This window comes from Caretta caretta, chromosome 7, assembly GCF_965140235.1.
Source record: "Caretta caretta isolate rCarCar2 chromosome 7, rCarCar1.hap1, whole genome shotgun sequence".
In the NCBI taxonomy this organism is placed as follows: domain Eukaryota; kingdom Metazoa; phylum Chordata; order Testudines; family Cheloniidae; genus Caretta; species Caretta caretta.
Genome location: NC_134212.1, coordinates 22,077,368 through 22,090,686, shown reverse-complemented (window position 1 = coordinate 22,090,686; position 13,319 = coordinate 22,077,368). Strand labels below are relative to the sequence as shown.

Genomic DNA, 13,319 nt, shown 5'->3' with positions numbered 1-13,319 from the left:
GGTCAGATCTCTGGGGAGGGAATGTATGTGTTACAGCACCTAGCACAATGGGACCTCGTTGCTGACTGGGGCCCCGCCTGGTCGCTATAGCGATACAAATACATACTAACAACAACAAAGTGCTCTAATTTGATTTGCTGCATGACGTCTCTGAATTTTTCATTTGGCAAATGCCACTGGGCACGCTCTGGGCACAGCACCACAACCCTTCTGCGTCGCGGCGCGATGGCCCCTCGCCACGTGATGGTGAAGAGGCAGCAGTGCGGGGAAATGTCGCTACTGAGAGCCATGCTGCCGCAGCATCGTCCCTTGACATGTCAGGAGAACGCTGGCAACAATACTAAGGGCAGGTCAAAGGCCCCAGCCCCCTAGAGAGATGACCAATGACCTCAGTTATTGGAATGGATAGAACATGCAAGAGGTCTTGATTACATTTATAAGTAATTGCAAAAATTGACATGAACATAAATAACAGTGAGAGTTTAAATGGAGGCGGGGAAAGCCAAGAAATTCAGAGATGAGGCTACTTTTCCACCCTTCCTTGGCCCTGCTGTGGCTAGATAATCCAGGGGGATCGTTCCGTGCCAGGGGATTTTAAACCTCCCATAGGCCAAATCCTGAGATTCTTACTCCATTTTTACCTTGCCCTTTGTCAGTAACACTCCCATTTTTGCCTGAATAAGGACTGCCCCGGTATTTAGAATTTGCTGTCCCGGTAGGAAGAAGCAAGTGATTTGAAGATAAAGGGTCAGATGCTCAAATACCCCCAGTATGCCCAGAGCACGTCAGGAGACGGTGTCTAAAGATGGGTTAAAACATCCAGTTGTGCCCCTCCCTATCCATGGTGCTGCTCTGTACCTCTGCCATGTGTGCTGTTATAGCAGTCTGAGCCCTCTGTGGAGATAGAGGTGGTTAGGGACTTTTTAGAAAAGCTGGACGTGCACAAGTCCATGGGGCCGGACGAGTTGCATCCGAGAGTGCTGAAGGAACTGGCGGCTGTGATTGCAGAGCCATTGGCCATTATCTTTGAAAACTCGTGGCGAACCGGGGAAGTCCCGGATGACTGGAAAAAGGCTAATGTAGTGCCAATCTTTAAAAAAGGGAAGAAGGAGGATCCTGGGAACTACAGGCCAGTCAGCCTCACTTCAGTCCCTGGAAAAATCATGGAGCAGGTCCTCAAAGAATCAATCCTGAAGCACTTGCATGAGAGGAAAGTGATCAGGAACAGCCAGCATGGATTCACCAAGGGAAGGTCATGCCTGACTAATCTAATCGCCTTCTATGATGAGATTACTGGTTCTGTGGATGAAGGAAAAGCAGTGGATGTATTGTTTCTTGACTTTAGCAAAGCTTTTGACACGGTCTCCCACAGTATTCTTGTCAGCAAGTTAAGGAAGTATGGGCTGGATGAATGCACTACAAGGTGGGTAGAAAGCTGGCTAGATTGTCGGGCTCAACGGGTAGTGATCAATGGCTCCATGTCTAGTTGGCAGCCGGTATCAAGTGGTGTGCCCCAAGGGTCGGTCCTGGGGCCGGTTTTGTTCAATATCTTCATAAATGATCTGGAGGATGGTGTGGATTGCACTCTCAGCAAATTTGCGGATGATACTAAACTGGGAGGAGTGGTAGATACGCTGGAGGGGAGGGATAGGATACAGAAGGACCTAGACAAATTGGAGGATTGGGCCAAAAGAAATCTGATGAGGTTCAATAAGGATAAGTGCAGGGTCCTGCACTTAGGACGGAAGAACCCAATGCACAGCTACAGACTAGGGACCGAATGGCTAGGCAGCAGTTCTGCAGAAAAGGACCTAGGGGTGACAGTGGACGAGAAGCTGGATATGAGTCAGCAGTGTGCCCTTGTTGCCAAGAAGGCCAATGGCATTTTGGGATGTATAAGTAGGGGCATAGCGAGCAGATCGAGGGACGTGATCGTTCCCCTCTATTCGACATTGGTGAGGCCTCATCTGGAGTACTGTGTCCAGTTTTGGGCCCCACACTTCAAGAAGGATGTGGATAAATTGGAGAGAGTCCAGCGAAGGGCAACAAAAATGATTAGGGGTCTGGAACATATGAGTTATGAGGAGAGGCTGAGGGAGCTGGGATTGTTTAGCCTGCAGAAGAGAAGAATGAGGGGGGATTTGATAGCTGCTTTCAACTACCTGAAAGGGGGTTCCAAAGAGGATGGCTCTAGACTGTTCTCAATGGTTTCAGATGACAGAACGAGGAGTAATGGTCTCAAGTTACAGTGGGGGAGGTTTAGATTGGATATTAGGAAAAACTTTTTCACTATGAGGGTGGTGAAACACTGGAATGCGTTACCTAGGGAGGTGGTAGAATCTCCTTCCTTAGAGGTTTTTAAGGTCAGGCTTGACAAAGCCCTGGCTGGGATGATTTAACTGGGAATTGGTCCTGCTTTGAGCAGGGGGTTGGACTAGATGACCTTCCGGGGTCCCTTCCAACCCTTATATTCTATGATTCTATGATTCTATGACTGCTGTAATTACACTGACCTCCCTTCCCGTTTTCAGTAGCCACACAACTCTTGGCCACTACACTGGCAACAAGAAGCATATGCAATGCATAAATCCTTTCATTGGCTGCACTCCACTGAAAGGCCACCCTTAGGCTCGGATGAGCCTCATGAGGCCTTTTACCCAGATCTGGGGCCAAACCACACCAGCAGTGCAATCTCAAAGCACTGGAGGATCTGGTCCAAATTTCCCATTTTCATTCAGAAATTACCTTTTTTTTGGGCCCATTTAGATTAAAGAACGGGAGCTAAAGAGTCAGTACGTCTCAGCACATATAAAATGCAGGCATATCCCTTTCATTTGGGATGTGCATATATTGAACTGCACATGCAAATGCCTCCTCATGACCCCAGTTAGGCTGTGTGTGCAGTGCATGTGTCTGTGTGCACACACCCCTGCAGCACATGAACTCATGAACAGAAGCCCCCTGAGAACTTGCCCCTTTAACGGTGTTTTAACTTGCATTGGTGTTCTGTGTAATAATGAATACATTTTGCAGCGTAGCTGAATGTGTGCTGTCATGTCAGGGCAGCTCTGCATCAGCCACTGACATGGTGATGGCTCCTTTGAAGCAGGGAGTACAACGCCGATTCACACACACATATCTGGCCAGCTTCTCTAGGGGGAGTGTGTGAGAAAGAGAGAGAGCGCACATTATCATGTGCCTCTCCCCTGAAATGCTCAGCCCACAAACAGATGTAGCAATATCTGTGCATACCTAATATAGTGTAGAGAGACAAGGTGGGGTGATAATACCTTTTATTGAACCAACTTCTGTTGGTGAGAGACACAAGCTTTCAAGCTTACACAGAGCTTCGTAACCAAGGATGGTCAGAAAGCTTCCTTAGGGACTAGAGAGTGATTCTGTCTTTTGTCTCCACAAGGGTAGCTGACTCTATTCCAGGATAAAAGTTCAGCCTTTTCTCTCCAAAGAACAAGTCCTTTGTCAGATTTTAATGATTCAGAGGTCACAGCTGTTGGCCTGTCATAGATATGCACAATTAGGGGTGGAAATTGTGACTTCAGTCTCTATCCACTAAGCCAGTGGAGCAGGTTTACTTGCCTAGTTGCTGACTGATTCCAAATAGGAAGGTATAGAGAGTTCTGTCCTGATCAACAGGAAGAAAGAAACAGAGGATGAAATTCTGGCTCATTGAAGTGAATGGCAAAACTCCCATTAATTACAATAGGACCAGGAGTAGTTAACAGCAGAGAAACTGAGCAAGAACTTTAAGGTAGGAGGAACAGCCCAATCCTACCTGTGCCCAGTGTAACAACCTGCACATGGAGGAGCACATTTTGCAGGAGTTTGGAGGAAACACCAGAAAATCGGTCTGTGTGCACATGGCTGGAATGCTAGCTGCAGTTGCAGCATCTTTGTAAATTGGCTCTGTATTAAGAGAACTATTTAAAATTATGGGCATGGAGTCCTTTCATGTTATTACCCAGCATACGGTATATGCAATGTTACGGGCTTATTCCTTCATCTGCTCACTTCCCTGGTCCTTCTCACATGAACAGAGAGCAACAATACCCAAAGTCCAAAGGTGCTAATTCAATGTTTATTGGGGTGAACTTCCAGCAAGCAATGATTCCAATTTCCTTCCTTAGTGTCCACCTTCCCAGCTCTGACACTACAGAGCCATACCTGTGTCCCTGTTCCCATTCCTCCCCTTAGCAAAACATGATTCCAATCCCCCCCCCCACACTTCCTGATTGACTGCAGACTATATAGTAATACTTGAGTTCTGCTTAGCTATACCTTAACCAATCATTTTACTTAAATTTAACTAACCAATCCTAACATATTGTATCATGATTATTTAAAGTGTTTGTACAATAATTCAAATCAGACTGTATATTTGCATGTTACATGTAAATGCAGAAAAATGACAGACTCTAGTTATTTGTCTTTGGAAATGCATAAAAAGATCCCAGCCTACACAGTGACATGTATTGGGCAGTAAGAGGAAAAACAGAAATGTGAATTGAGACACAGACGAGACAGGTTTTCTATAGTCGAAGGTTTGTGCAATCATGATACTTCTGGAAGGGATCATCAACGTACAGTTTCTTCTCTTCCAGAAAGAAGTGGTCATTTGATCAAGGACTTTACTTTGAGTTTTATTGCAAAACACTTGTTCGCGCAAGCGTCTTTTCTGTGGAATAGACTTTTTCCATAATTTTTTCTTGTAACCAGCTTTTTTCCTTGACCAAAGACCACAGTGCAATCAGAGAAATCTATAGACCACAGATTTTAAAGATTTCCTCTTTCCTTTTCGAAGGCTATAATATGTGAGAGTCCTCACAGGATGTTGGGGATTTTAAGACATCTGAATTTTCTGGTCCCTTTGGCCTACAACAGCTCCTGCAACAACATAATGTACCAGTAAGGGTGTTACACTGTTAAAGATGGAGAGAGGACACCCATGTGACTGATCAACAGACAGCAGAGGTTTTGTAACAGAGGAAGCTAATGGTGCCTGCACTCGGTCGAAACATCGTATGGAGAGTCCAGAAATAAGACGGATGTTGCAGGAGCTGTTGTAGGCCAAAGGGACCAGAAAATTCAGAGGTCTTAAAATCCCCAACAGCCTCCATGTAACGACAGCTACCACCATCTTGCCAGTCTGCGCAACACCCTTACTGCCACATGTCCTTCAGCAGCCAGTGAGGACTCTCACATATTATAGCCTTCAAAAAGGAAAGAGAAAATCTGTAAAATCTGTGGTCTATAGATTTCTCTGACTGCACTGTGGTCTTTGGTTAAGGAAAAAAGCTGATTACAAGAAAAAATTATGGAAAAAGTCTATTCCACAGAAAAGACGCTTGAGGCAACAAGTGTTTTGCAATAAAACTCAAAGTAAACTCCTTGATCAAATGAGCACTTCTTTCTGGAAGAGAAGAAACTGTACGTTGATGATCCCTTCCAGAAGTATCATGATTGCACAAACCTTCGACTATAGAAAACCTGTCTCTTCTGTGTCTCAATTCACATTTCTGTTTTTCCTCTTACTGCCCAATACATGTCATTGTATGTTGGCTGGGATCTTTTTATGCATTTCCAAAGACAAATAACTACAGTCTGTCATTTTTCCACATTTACATGTAACATGCAAATATACAGTCTATTATGATTATTTAACCAGTTATAGCCCACCACCTTAATTAGCTTACACCCAGCAAAATTAATTATACAGCAGACAGAAACAATCACAGAACCAGACAGAGACCATGCAAATAAACAATAGCAAAGTGGGAACTATAATGACAAAACAATACAGAACTGAGGATTTCACAACTACATCTATAAAGACGTAAGGAAAGGAGTACTTGTGGCACCTTAGAGACTAACCAATTTATTTGAGCATGAGCTTTCGTGAGCTACAGCTCACTTCATCAGATGTATACCGTGGAATTTCCACGGTATACATCTGATGAAGTGAGCTGTAGCTCACGAAAGCTCATGCTCAAATAAATTGGTTAGTCTCTAAGGTGCCACAAGTACTCCTTTTCTTTTTGCGAATACAGACTAACACGGCTGTTCCTCTGAAAAGACATAAGGGTTTCCCAGCTGTGTCTATTGATAAGTGAGTACTTACCGAACAGAAAACTATCAAACTAAACTTCCTTTTATATCCTCTAGGCTCTTCCCTTTCTCTGGAGGTGATAGATTGGATCACCTTTCTAACAGCCCCAGATTGCCTTATTTCAATGTGACTAGTTTGGAATGTGAGGATGTGACCATACACTTCCTAGCTTATGGCTGCCTTTGATGTTTAGCCAAAGATCTTAGCCACAGAACAGGGCCTCAGACTGTCACAGTAAGAGAAGGCCCTTACACCGGCAGACAGTGATTTTGATTCTTTCTTTTATACCTCTATAACTAGCTAAGTGATAAGAATACACCTAAATTCTTAAAGTATAGGCCTTTGCAGACAGGCCTGAATATCTGTATCCAAACATGCAACATGGTGGCAGAGGTCAGTGTAGTGAGACCCACAGCAAAGAAGATAGTGTGATTAACAGGCAAACAAAGCAGCACTTAGCAAAAGAGCAAACAGAGGGACTTAGACCACCAAGAGTGCTGGATTTCCAGACAAAAAACCTTGCACAAGCAGAGAAGAAATGAAAGCAAGAATTAAGTCTGTTTATAGAGCTGATGAAGGGGGATGAAGATGAGAAACTAAAGGTAAAGCTTCTTTAATTTCTCATTGGGGAGAAAACACTGTTGCCAGGAGTAATTCTTGAAACACTAGAGCAGCTGACCAAGGTGTTTGATGAGTACTGTGACCCCAGAAAGAATGAGACTGTAGAGAATTACCATGTCTTTATCTGAAACAAAGAAACAGAAGAGAGAATAGATACTTATGTTACAGAGCTGAGAACTCTGGCATCCATATGTAACTCTGGAGACATAAAAGTCACCAATTGGAGACAGGATCATTTGTGGCAGAAGCTATTCCAGTTTACAGGACAGAATGCTGGGAATAACAGATCTAACCCTAGAGAAATGTCTAGGGTTAAATAATCAGTGGAAAACATTTCATTCGATCAGGGAAAAGCAGCTGGAACTGTCAAATCTAGGTGGGCAAACAGGATATCTTAGTACTGGGGGACCTCCTAATCATTAACATTTATCCTGTGATGTAGGGCAATGCTTTAATCTCCAAATGACAGATGGGAAACCGAGGAACAAGGAGGCTAGGTGGCTTGCCCAGGATCACATGGCAAGTGTGGCAAAACAGGAACTTGAATCCAGCTCTCACATATCCTATACTAGTTCCCTAACCATAGGAGCATCTTTCTTCATTCACTAGTGGGGTCCAAAACAAGCAACCATATGAGACATAAAAGTGGATGGCACTCATAGATATCAGTGTACTTGGAGCCATTGGCTTTTTATGTGGAAAAGCCACTAATCCTGTTCCTTTTCATTTAAGAGAACTACTGCCCATTTTCGGAATCTATATTTCTAACCACAGAGAGGCAGAGTTTCTTGCATGTGAATAATGCTGATAATATCAGCCTATTTAATGCATCTAGGAGTAGATGGGCTCATTCTGGCATACTGTAGATAAATAAAACTCTAAAGATTTCAATTTGTCAGTGGACTCTGCTTCAGCCACAGTTACTCTCCCCCATTAGAGACTGGGCAGCTCAGGGTGGGTAGTAACAGGAGATGGGTTTGTTTGCTTTTTTTTTTTAATCTCCAGGTTAGCGGTGTGAACCTGGCTCAGGTTGTTATTGACTAAAAACCATTTCCATACTGATGGCTCTTTGAGAGGCTGTGAACCTGAGCTGGTGCATTCAGTTCCCAGCAGACAGGTGCCCAAGCTGCCAAAAATCTCCACAGAAGGGCCAGTTAGTGCTAGGAAAATCTCACCAGGGAGGCCAAGGACTGTATCCCAGAGACTGAACTCCCCTCTGGAACAAGGATGATGTTTACTTGCAGAAGGACTTGGGAGCTGGGGGAGGAAAGCCTTCCTTGCAGAAGCCTTTATCCACTGAAGAAGTCTGACAAAGAGAGGTCTGCAGTCCACAGCTGACCAACTGGTAATTTTAACAAGTGCTAACTTCACTAAAAACAACTACCACCAAAAAAAAACAACAAAAAACAAAAAAAAACAACCCAACCCCCCCTGCCCTTCTGCACCCCTGACCCTGTGTTGGGGCACTATAATCCAGTCTCAGTTAATACCCCATTAACTAAACTGCATGTCTGGCCCTGGTCATTTACAGCTATTCTTGTTGACAATGGCACTAATTAAAGATTATATTAATGGACTGGGTTGATCCCTTGTGCTTCTAACCTTGGATTAGTGGGAAGAGCGCACTTTGGGGCTATTATTGGTTTCCTGCCCCCACTTACACTGTACATTTCACAGAGTGCTCTGGTTTGCTGTAAAGAAAGGGGTTTGCCACCATAAGATAGAACTGGAAGGTGGAGGTGGGAGAAGACAGAGAGCAACTAAGCCTCCTATTAGCAAGAAGTAGATACTAGGAACCCAGCTGGAAGGAGTGTAATTTGTACCAAAAATGACATTAGCTGTGCCAGACATGGGTAAGATAACAGTATGGAAGGTTCATCCCTCTTGTATAGACACAGATACAGGCAGGGGATGACATGAATGATTGGCTCCCATTCAGGTTTGACTTCAACTTCATTATATAACTAATCAGCTAATAGAAATGAAGTGGATTCACATGTGCGTTTGCTTCATAGCTTGTGGCTCTGTGCCAATAAGAAAGTGTGGTATTGATTTGATAATCCTATTTGCCCATCTAGATTTGATAGTTCCAGCTGTTTTTCCTGGATCAAATGAAATGTTTTCCACTGATTAATTAATTGTAATTTGTTTTCTCTTCAAGTGCAAGATTTGATTTTTATTGATAACAAAGTATCCATATTCATGATCTGGTACAATTAACAGTCTCCCTTACCACTAAAAGCTAAACCCCTCCTATTTTAATAAAAATATACCCATGGACTGGAATCTCTGCTTCCTTATTAAACTGCCTACACAACTTCAAAAATGAAAAAGACCAACCTGCCATAAATTACTGCTACAGTCTTTGTAGAATTCAGTACCTTATGCTGTAGTATTTCTAATCTCCCTTAAGGACTTCCTTACTGCTTACTTGCTTTCAACCCCTCCAAGAGCACTTTCTAGGTAAAAACTCCCACAGCCACTCCTGTACTACCTATAAAGAGAAAAAGATGTGTAACACAAAACCCATTCCCCAGGGTCCCGCAGTTACAAATCATCGGTTCCTACTTATGGAGAACCAGTTTGCTCTGTTACACCCAAATGGAGATATCTCTCTCTGCAGCAAAAGACAGCAGAGTGGAGCTAATTTGGAAAGCAGACTGTACTTAAAAAGAGTGCCAGAGGTTTTGTTCCTCTTCAGTAGTAGACACTAGATTTATTTTGATTAGTGTCACAAAAGTATTCATTGTCAGCCTGATTCATTTCAAAGCTGTGTCCAGTCTATGATTCAGACCAGAGAAATATGGGTAGTAAAATACCAGCCTAATGATACTAGTGTAAAGCTTCTTAAAATTCCCATTGACGCAATTAATATTAATGCCAGTTTAGCAAGGCCATGGGCGGCGGGTATAACAGGCCAGGGAAGACTAAGTTTTCCCTGGCACAGCTACTGCCAACCTGCCACCCGGGTGTGGTGGCCCTGCCTCTTCCTCTCCCTGCTCCACTCCTTCCCCAAGGCCCTCATGCTGCCTGCTGCTGCCTGGTAAGTCTTCCTCCACTACAGCTACTCCGCTCCTGAGGTCCCCGCCACTCACCACATCCCTCCTCTGCAGGGACGGGGGAGGGAGGAGAGATGCGGCGAGCCAGTGGCGGGTGGGGAGGTGAGGAGGCAAGCGGCAGGCAGGGGAGTGAGGAGGGACCTGGAGAGCCAGCGGCTGGCGTGGTGCTCTCGCTGCGGACAGAGGGGAGTGTCTGGTGGGGGAGTGAGGAGTCAAGTGGCGGGCAGGTGCTGGGGTGAGGTGGCAATCAGCATGCTGGTGCAGGGGTCTTGCTGCAGGCCAGGGAAGTGAGGAGGCAAGCAGCGGGGGTCTTGCTGCGGGTGGGGGGGATCTGGCCGGGGGGTGAGGAGGCGAGCAGCAGGCGAAGGGGTCTCATGGCGGGCAGGAGGGTTTGGTGGGGGAGTGAGGAGGGATGCGGCGAATGGCAGGCGGGGCGGGGGCGAGCTGGGGCAGGGCTCTAACACTGGGCTTTTTATCTGTAGAGCTCAAGGTGCTTTACAAAGGGAAGTCAGTTATTATCCCCAGTTTACAGATGCAGAAACTGAGGCACAGAGAAGGGGTGTGATTTACCTAGCATCACACAGCAGGCCAGTAGCAGCAGCAGAACAGAGACCTTCTGATTCACAGTCCAGTGCCCTAGCCACTAGACCACACTACCTTACAGATCTTTCTTGGTTGCTAGCTGCAAACAGGGCACCACCCATCAGATTAAAGATGCAAGAGATATCAGTTCTCCCGCCCTCCGACACACACACAAATCTGATTTATCCATCTCCAGAGCCATCCAGATCTTTGCAGGCCTCCCTGTAACTTCCCTAAGGAAATGGGAAATCTTCGGTCCAGATGTGGTGTAAACCCACTCTCATTTCTACAGCAATTTCCCAACAGGGGCTGTACTTTCACTTCAGTCTCACTGAAACGCTGCACTGCGGGAGGGCATAGGCGGATGCAGCACCAGAACAGAATTTGGTTGTACAGAGTGCTATTCAGACCTAGGGACATGCTTTATGTGGCCATGATGACTTAGACACTGGCACTGCAGTGGAGGTAAATACAGCTGCTCAGAAATAGCTCACACATGGCCATGGATGTTGTTAGAGTCTCTTTCCCTGAAATAGAGAATGCTGGCCAGAGTCCTGGGATTTTTACATTGCGCCTGGACATCCATTGCAACTCACGTGCAGGAGGGACCTCAGCTAAACATCTCCTCTGAGGGAAAGTACTTCTGGTAACAACCTAACTGGCTGTTGTGTCAGCAGTGCATTCAGCCAAAGGGCAAGGGTGGTGAACCCACATGATCATAGGCTGGGGAAGGCTGTCCCTTCCCAAACAGCCGGGCGTGGCTCCACCCACGCTCTGCCCCCAGGCTCCCGCCTGGTTCCCGCTCTGGCTCTTCCCAGTTCCCCTGTGCCCTGGCCCAGGCTGGGGTTGGCACTGGGACTGTGCCTGCTGCCCACCCTCCCGGCGCTCTGGAGCTAGGGGGGCTGGGACCGCGCCGCCTGCCCTCCCAGTGCTCCGGGACTGGGACTGCACAGCCTGCCCTCCCAGCGCTCTGGGGTGTGGGGGTTGAGACTGCCCGCCTGGGGTTGGGGGCGCTCCGGGGCTGGGAGCAGGGGCCAGCGGCCACCTTGGGAGGGCTCCGGCAGGGCCTCAGTGGAAGGGGCGGGGTTTGGGGGCTAGCCTCCCCGAGCCAGCGGTCCACCCGCCGCCCATGCACTTGACTGTCCATCTCCAGAATACTCGCAGCGCCCCTCACCTTCAGGAAGTTCTATTACTGCGTCCATGGGTGCAGGCCAGCAGTAGAATGAAGAAGCATGTTAGAGGGAGGGGTGAATAGCAGGGCAGGGAAAGAGACAGGGAGATTAATGGCAGGGACACAATCAAAAAACAAAAGTTAAAATGGAAATGTTAATCATTTCAAAGAGGGTCTCAGTAGAATTACTTGCTTTATGGCTCAGAATAAAAAATAGAAGAAGGGAAGAAGGAGGAGAAGTCTCAATAAGAATAATTTAGTGCCTCGTGTAATGAGCTTCCTTTCTTTTCGGTAGTTCACGGCAGTGTCTTATCACTTACCCTGTGATTGACTGAGTCCTCTCTTTTCCTGCTCCTGCTAAACGGTGATTCGCCATCTGGCAGTCATCATTTCTTTTTTATCCTATACTCTTTTGTAATTAGAAAATAAATTACTTTTTTTTTTTAGTGAAGAAAGAAACATGTCTAGCATATTGCTTACAGATGACAGGCAGTGTGGGCTTGGTCTCTCTGAAATGGAAGGGAAGCCTCACCCCTCAACCCTAATTGACATGTCAAGGAATGTGAGCCATCTTTCTTGGCTATGTGGGGGAATTGGAGGACATGAAAAACAGGGAGAGTGTATGTGGAAGGGAAACAGGGAAGAGTGAGGGAGGGGGCATATGAGACAGAGACATGGGGATGTGGGGAAGTTTGCAAGAGATGTATGACTTGGGATGGTCATAACTCGTGGACTGAAAATGACAGGGAAGGCGACATGGGGAAGGATGCATATGTGTGGGGGAAAGAATGTGAACAACAAGATATGTCATTGGCTGCTACTGGGGCAATTCAGACTTGATGCAAACAAGAACAACCCTATTGACACCTCACTGTGCCTCTGTTTCCTCTTCCACCCATTGTCTGCCCCTCGAAGCAGGGACAGTTTGTACAGTGCCTAGCATGATGGGTCCTCAGTATGGGTGGGCTCCTTCAAGTGCTCCTATAATTCAAATAATAAGTAATAATAATAGTAACACTGCAGTTGGTTGAATTGAGCTTGATTACATGATGGCTGAATTTAGCTTCTATTGACTGGAAGGAGTACCTAACCTACTGTTGTTATCCTTACATGTTGGTTTCTCAGCAACTATTTGGGCCTGGTACCCTCAAAATGTTCATGGGTTGAGACCACAGTTGAAATGCACCCTGGGTAACTCCCAGAAGGAATTGCTCCAAGATATTGTTAGAGTTCACATTTTTGGCATGTTGTACAATGAGAATCAAGGAAACTAGCAGAAAATAATAGAATTTTTTTAAAAAAATCTATTTTTAAATGTTCAGGATGGATCAATCCATTTTTAATTGTCACCACAGGTTTCCCACTTCAGGGAAAACAGAAACAGCTTTTTGCTGCAAAAGGATGAACTTCTTGGGATAAATTCACAGGTTTGATCAGATGAGCCAGGGGCATTTCACAAATTTTGTATTTTTGCCTCAAAAGGCCAAATTTTCTAAAGAACATAGCAAAATTTCAGAGTAGACCTAACCTGGTACACCGCTACGGAGTTTAATTGTACAGATTGTGGAAGAATCCATTTTTTTCAACTGAAGTTTTAAGAATGAAAAATGTTTTTTTTTTAAATGCACATTATTGGAACAACCCATGGGGGAGGAATGTAATCTGTCATGAGGCCCATTCCAGGTGTGCTCACACTGCGCTGTTTAAGGGACAGAAAACATTCTTCAGTAAAAGAATCAGAATTCAGTCCAGGCAATTAACA

At 45.5% G+C, this 13,319-nt stretch overlaps 1 pseudogene; it reads right to left on the bottom strand.

The window, feature by feature from the left end:
• Positions 1 to 4,547: 4,547 nt before the first annotated feature.
• LOC142072867 (large ribosomal subunit protein bL35m-like) lies at positions 4,548 to 5,214 on the bottom strand (annotated as a pseudogene).
• Positions 5,215 to 13,319: the final 8,105 nt, after the last annotated feature.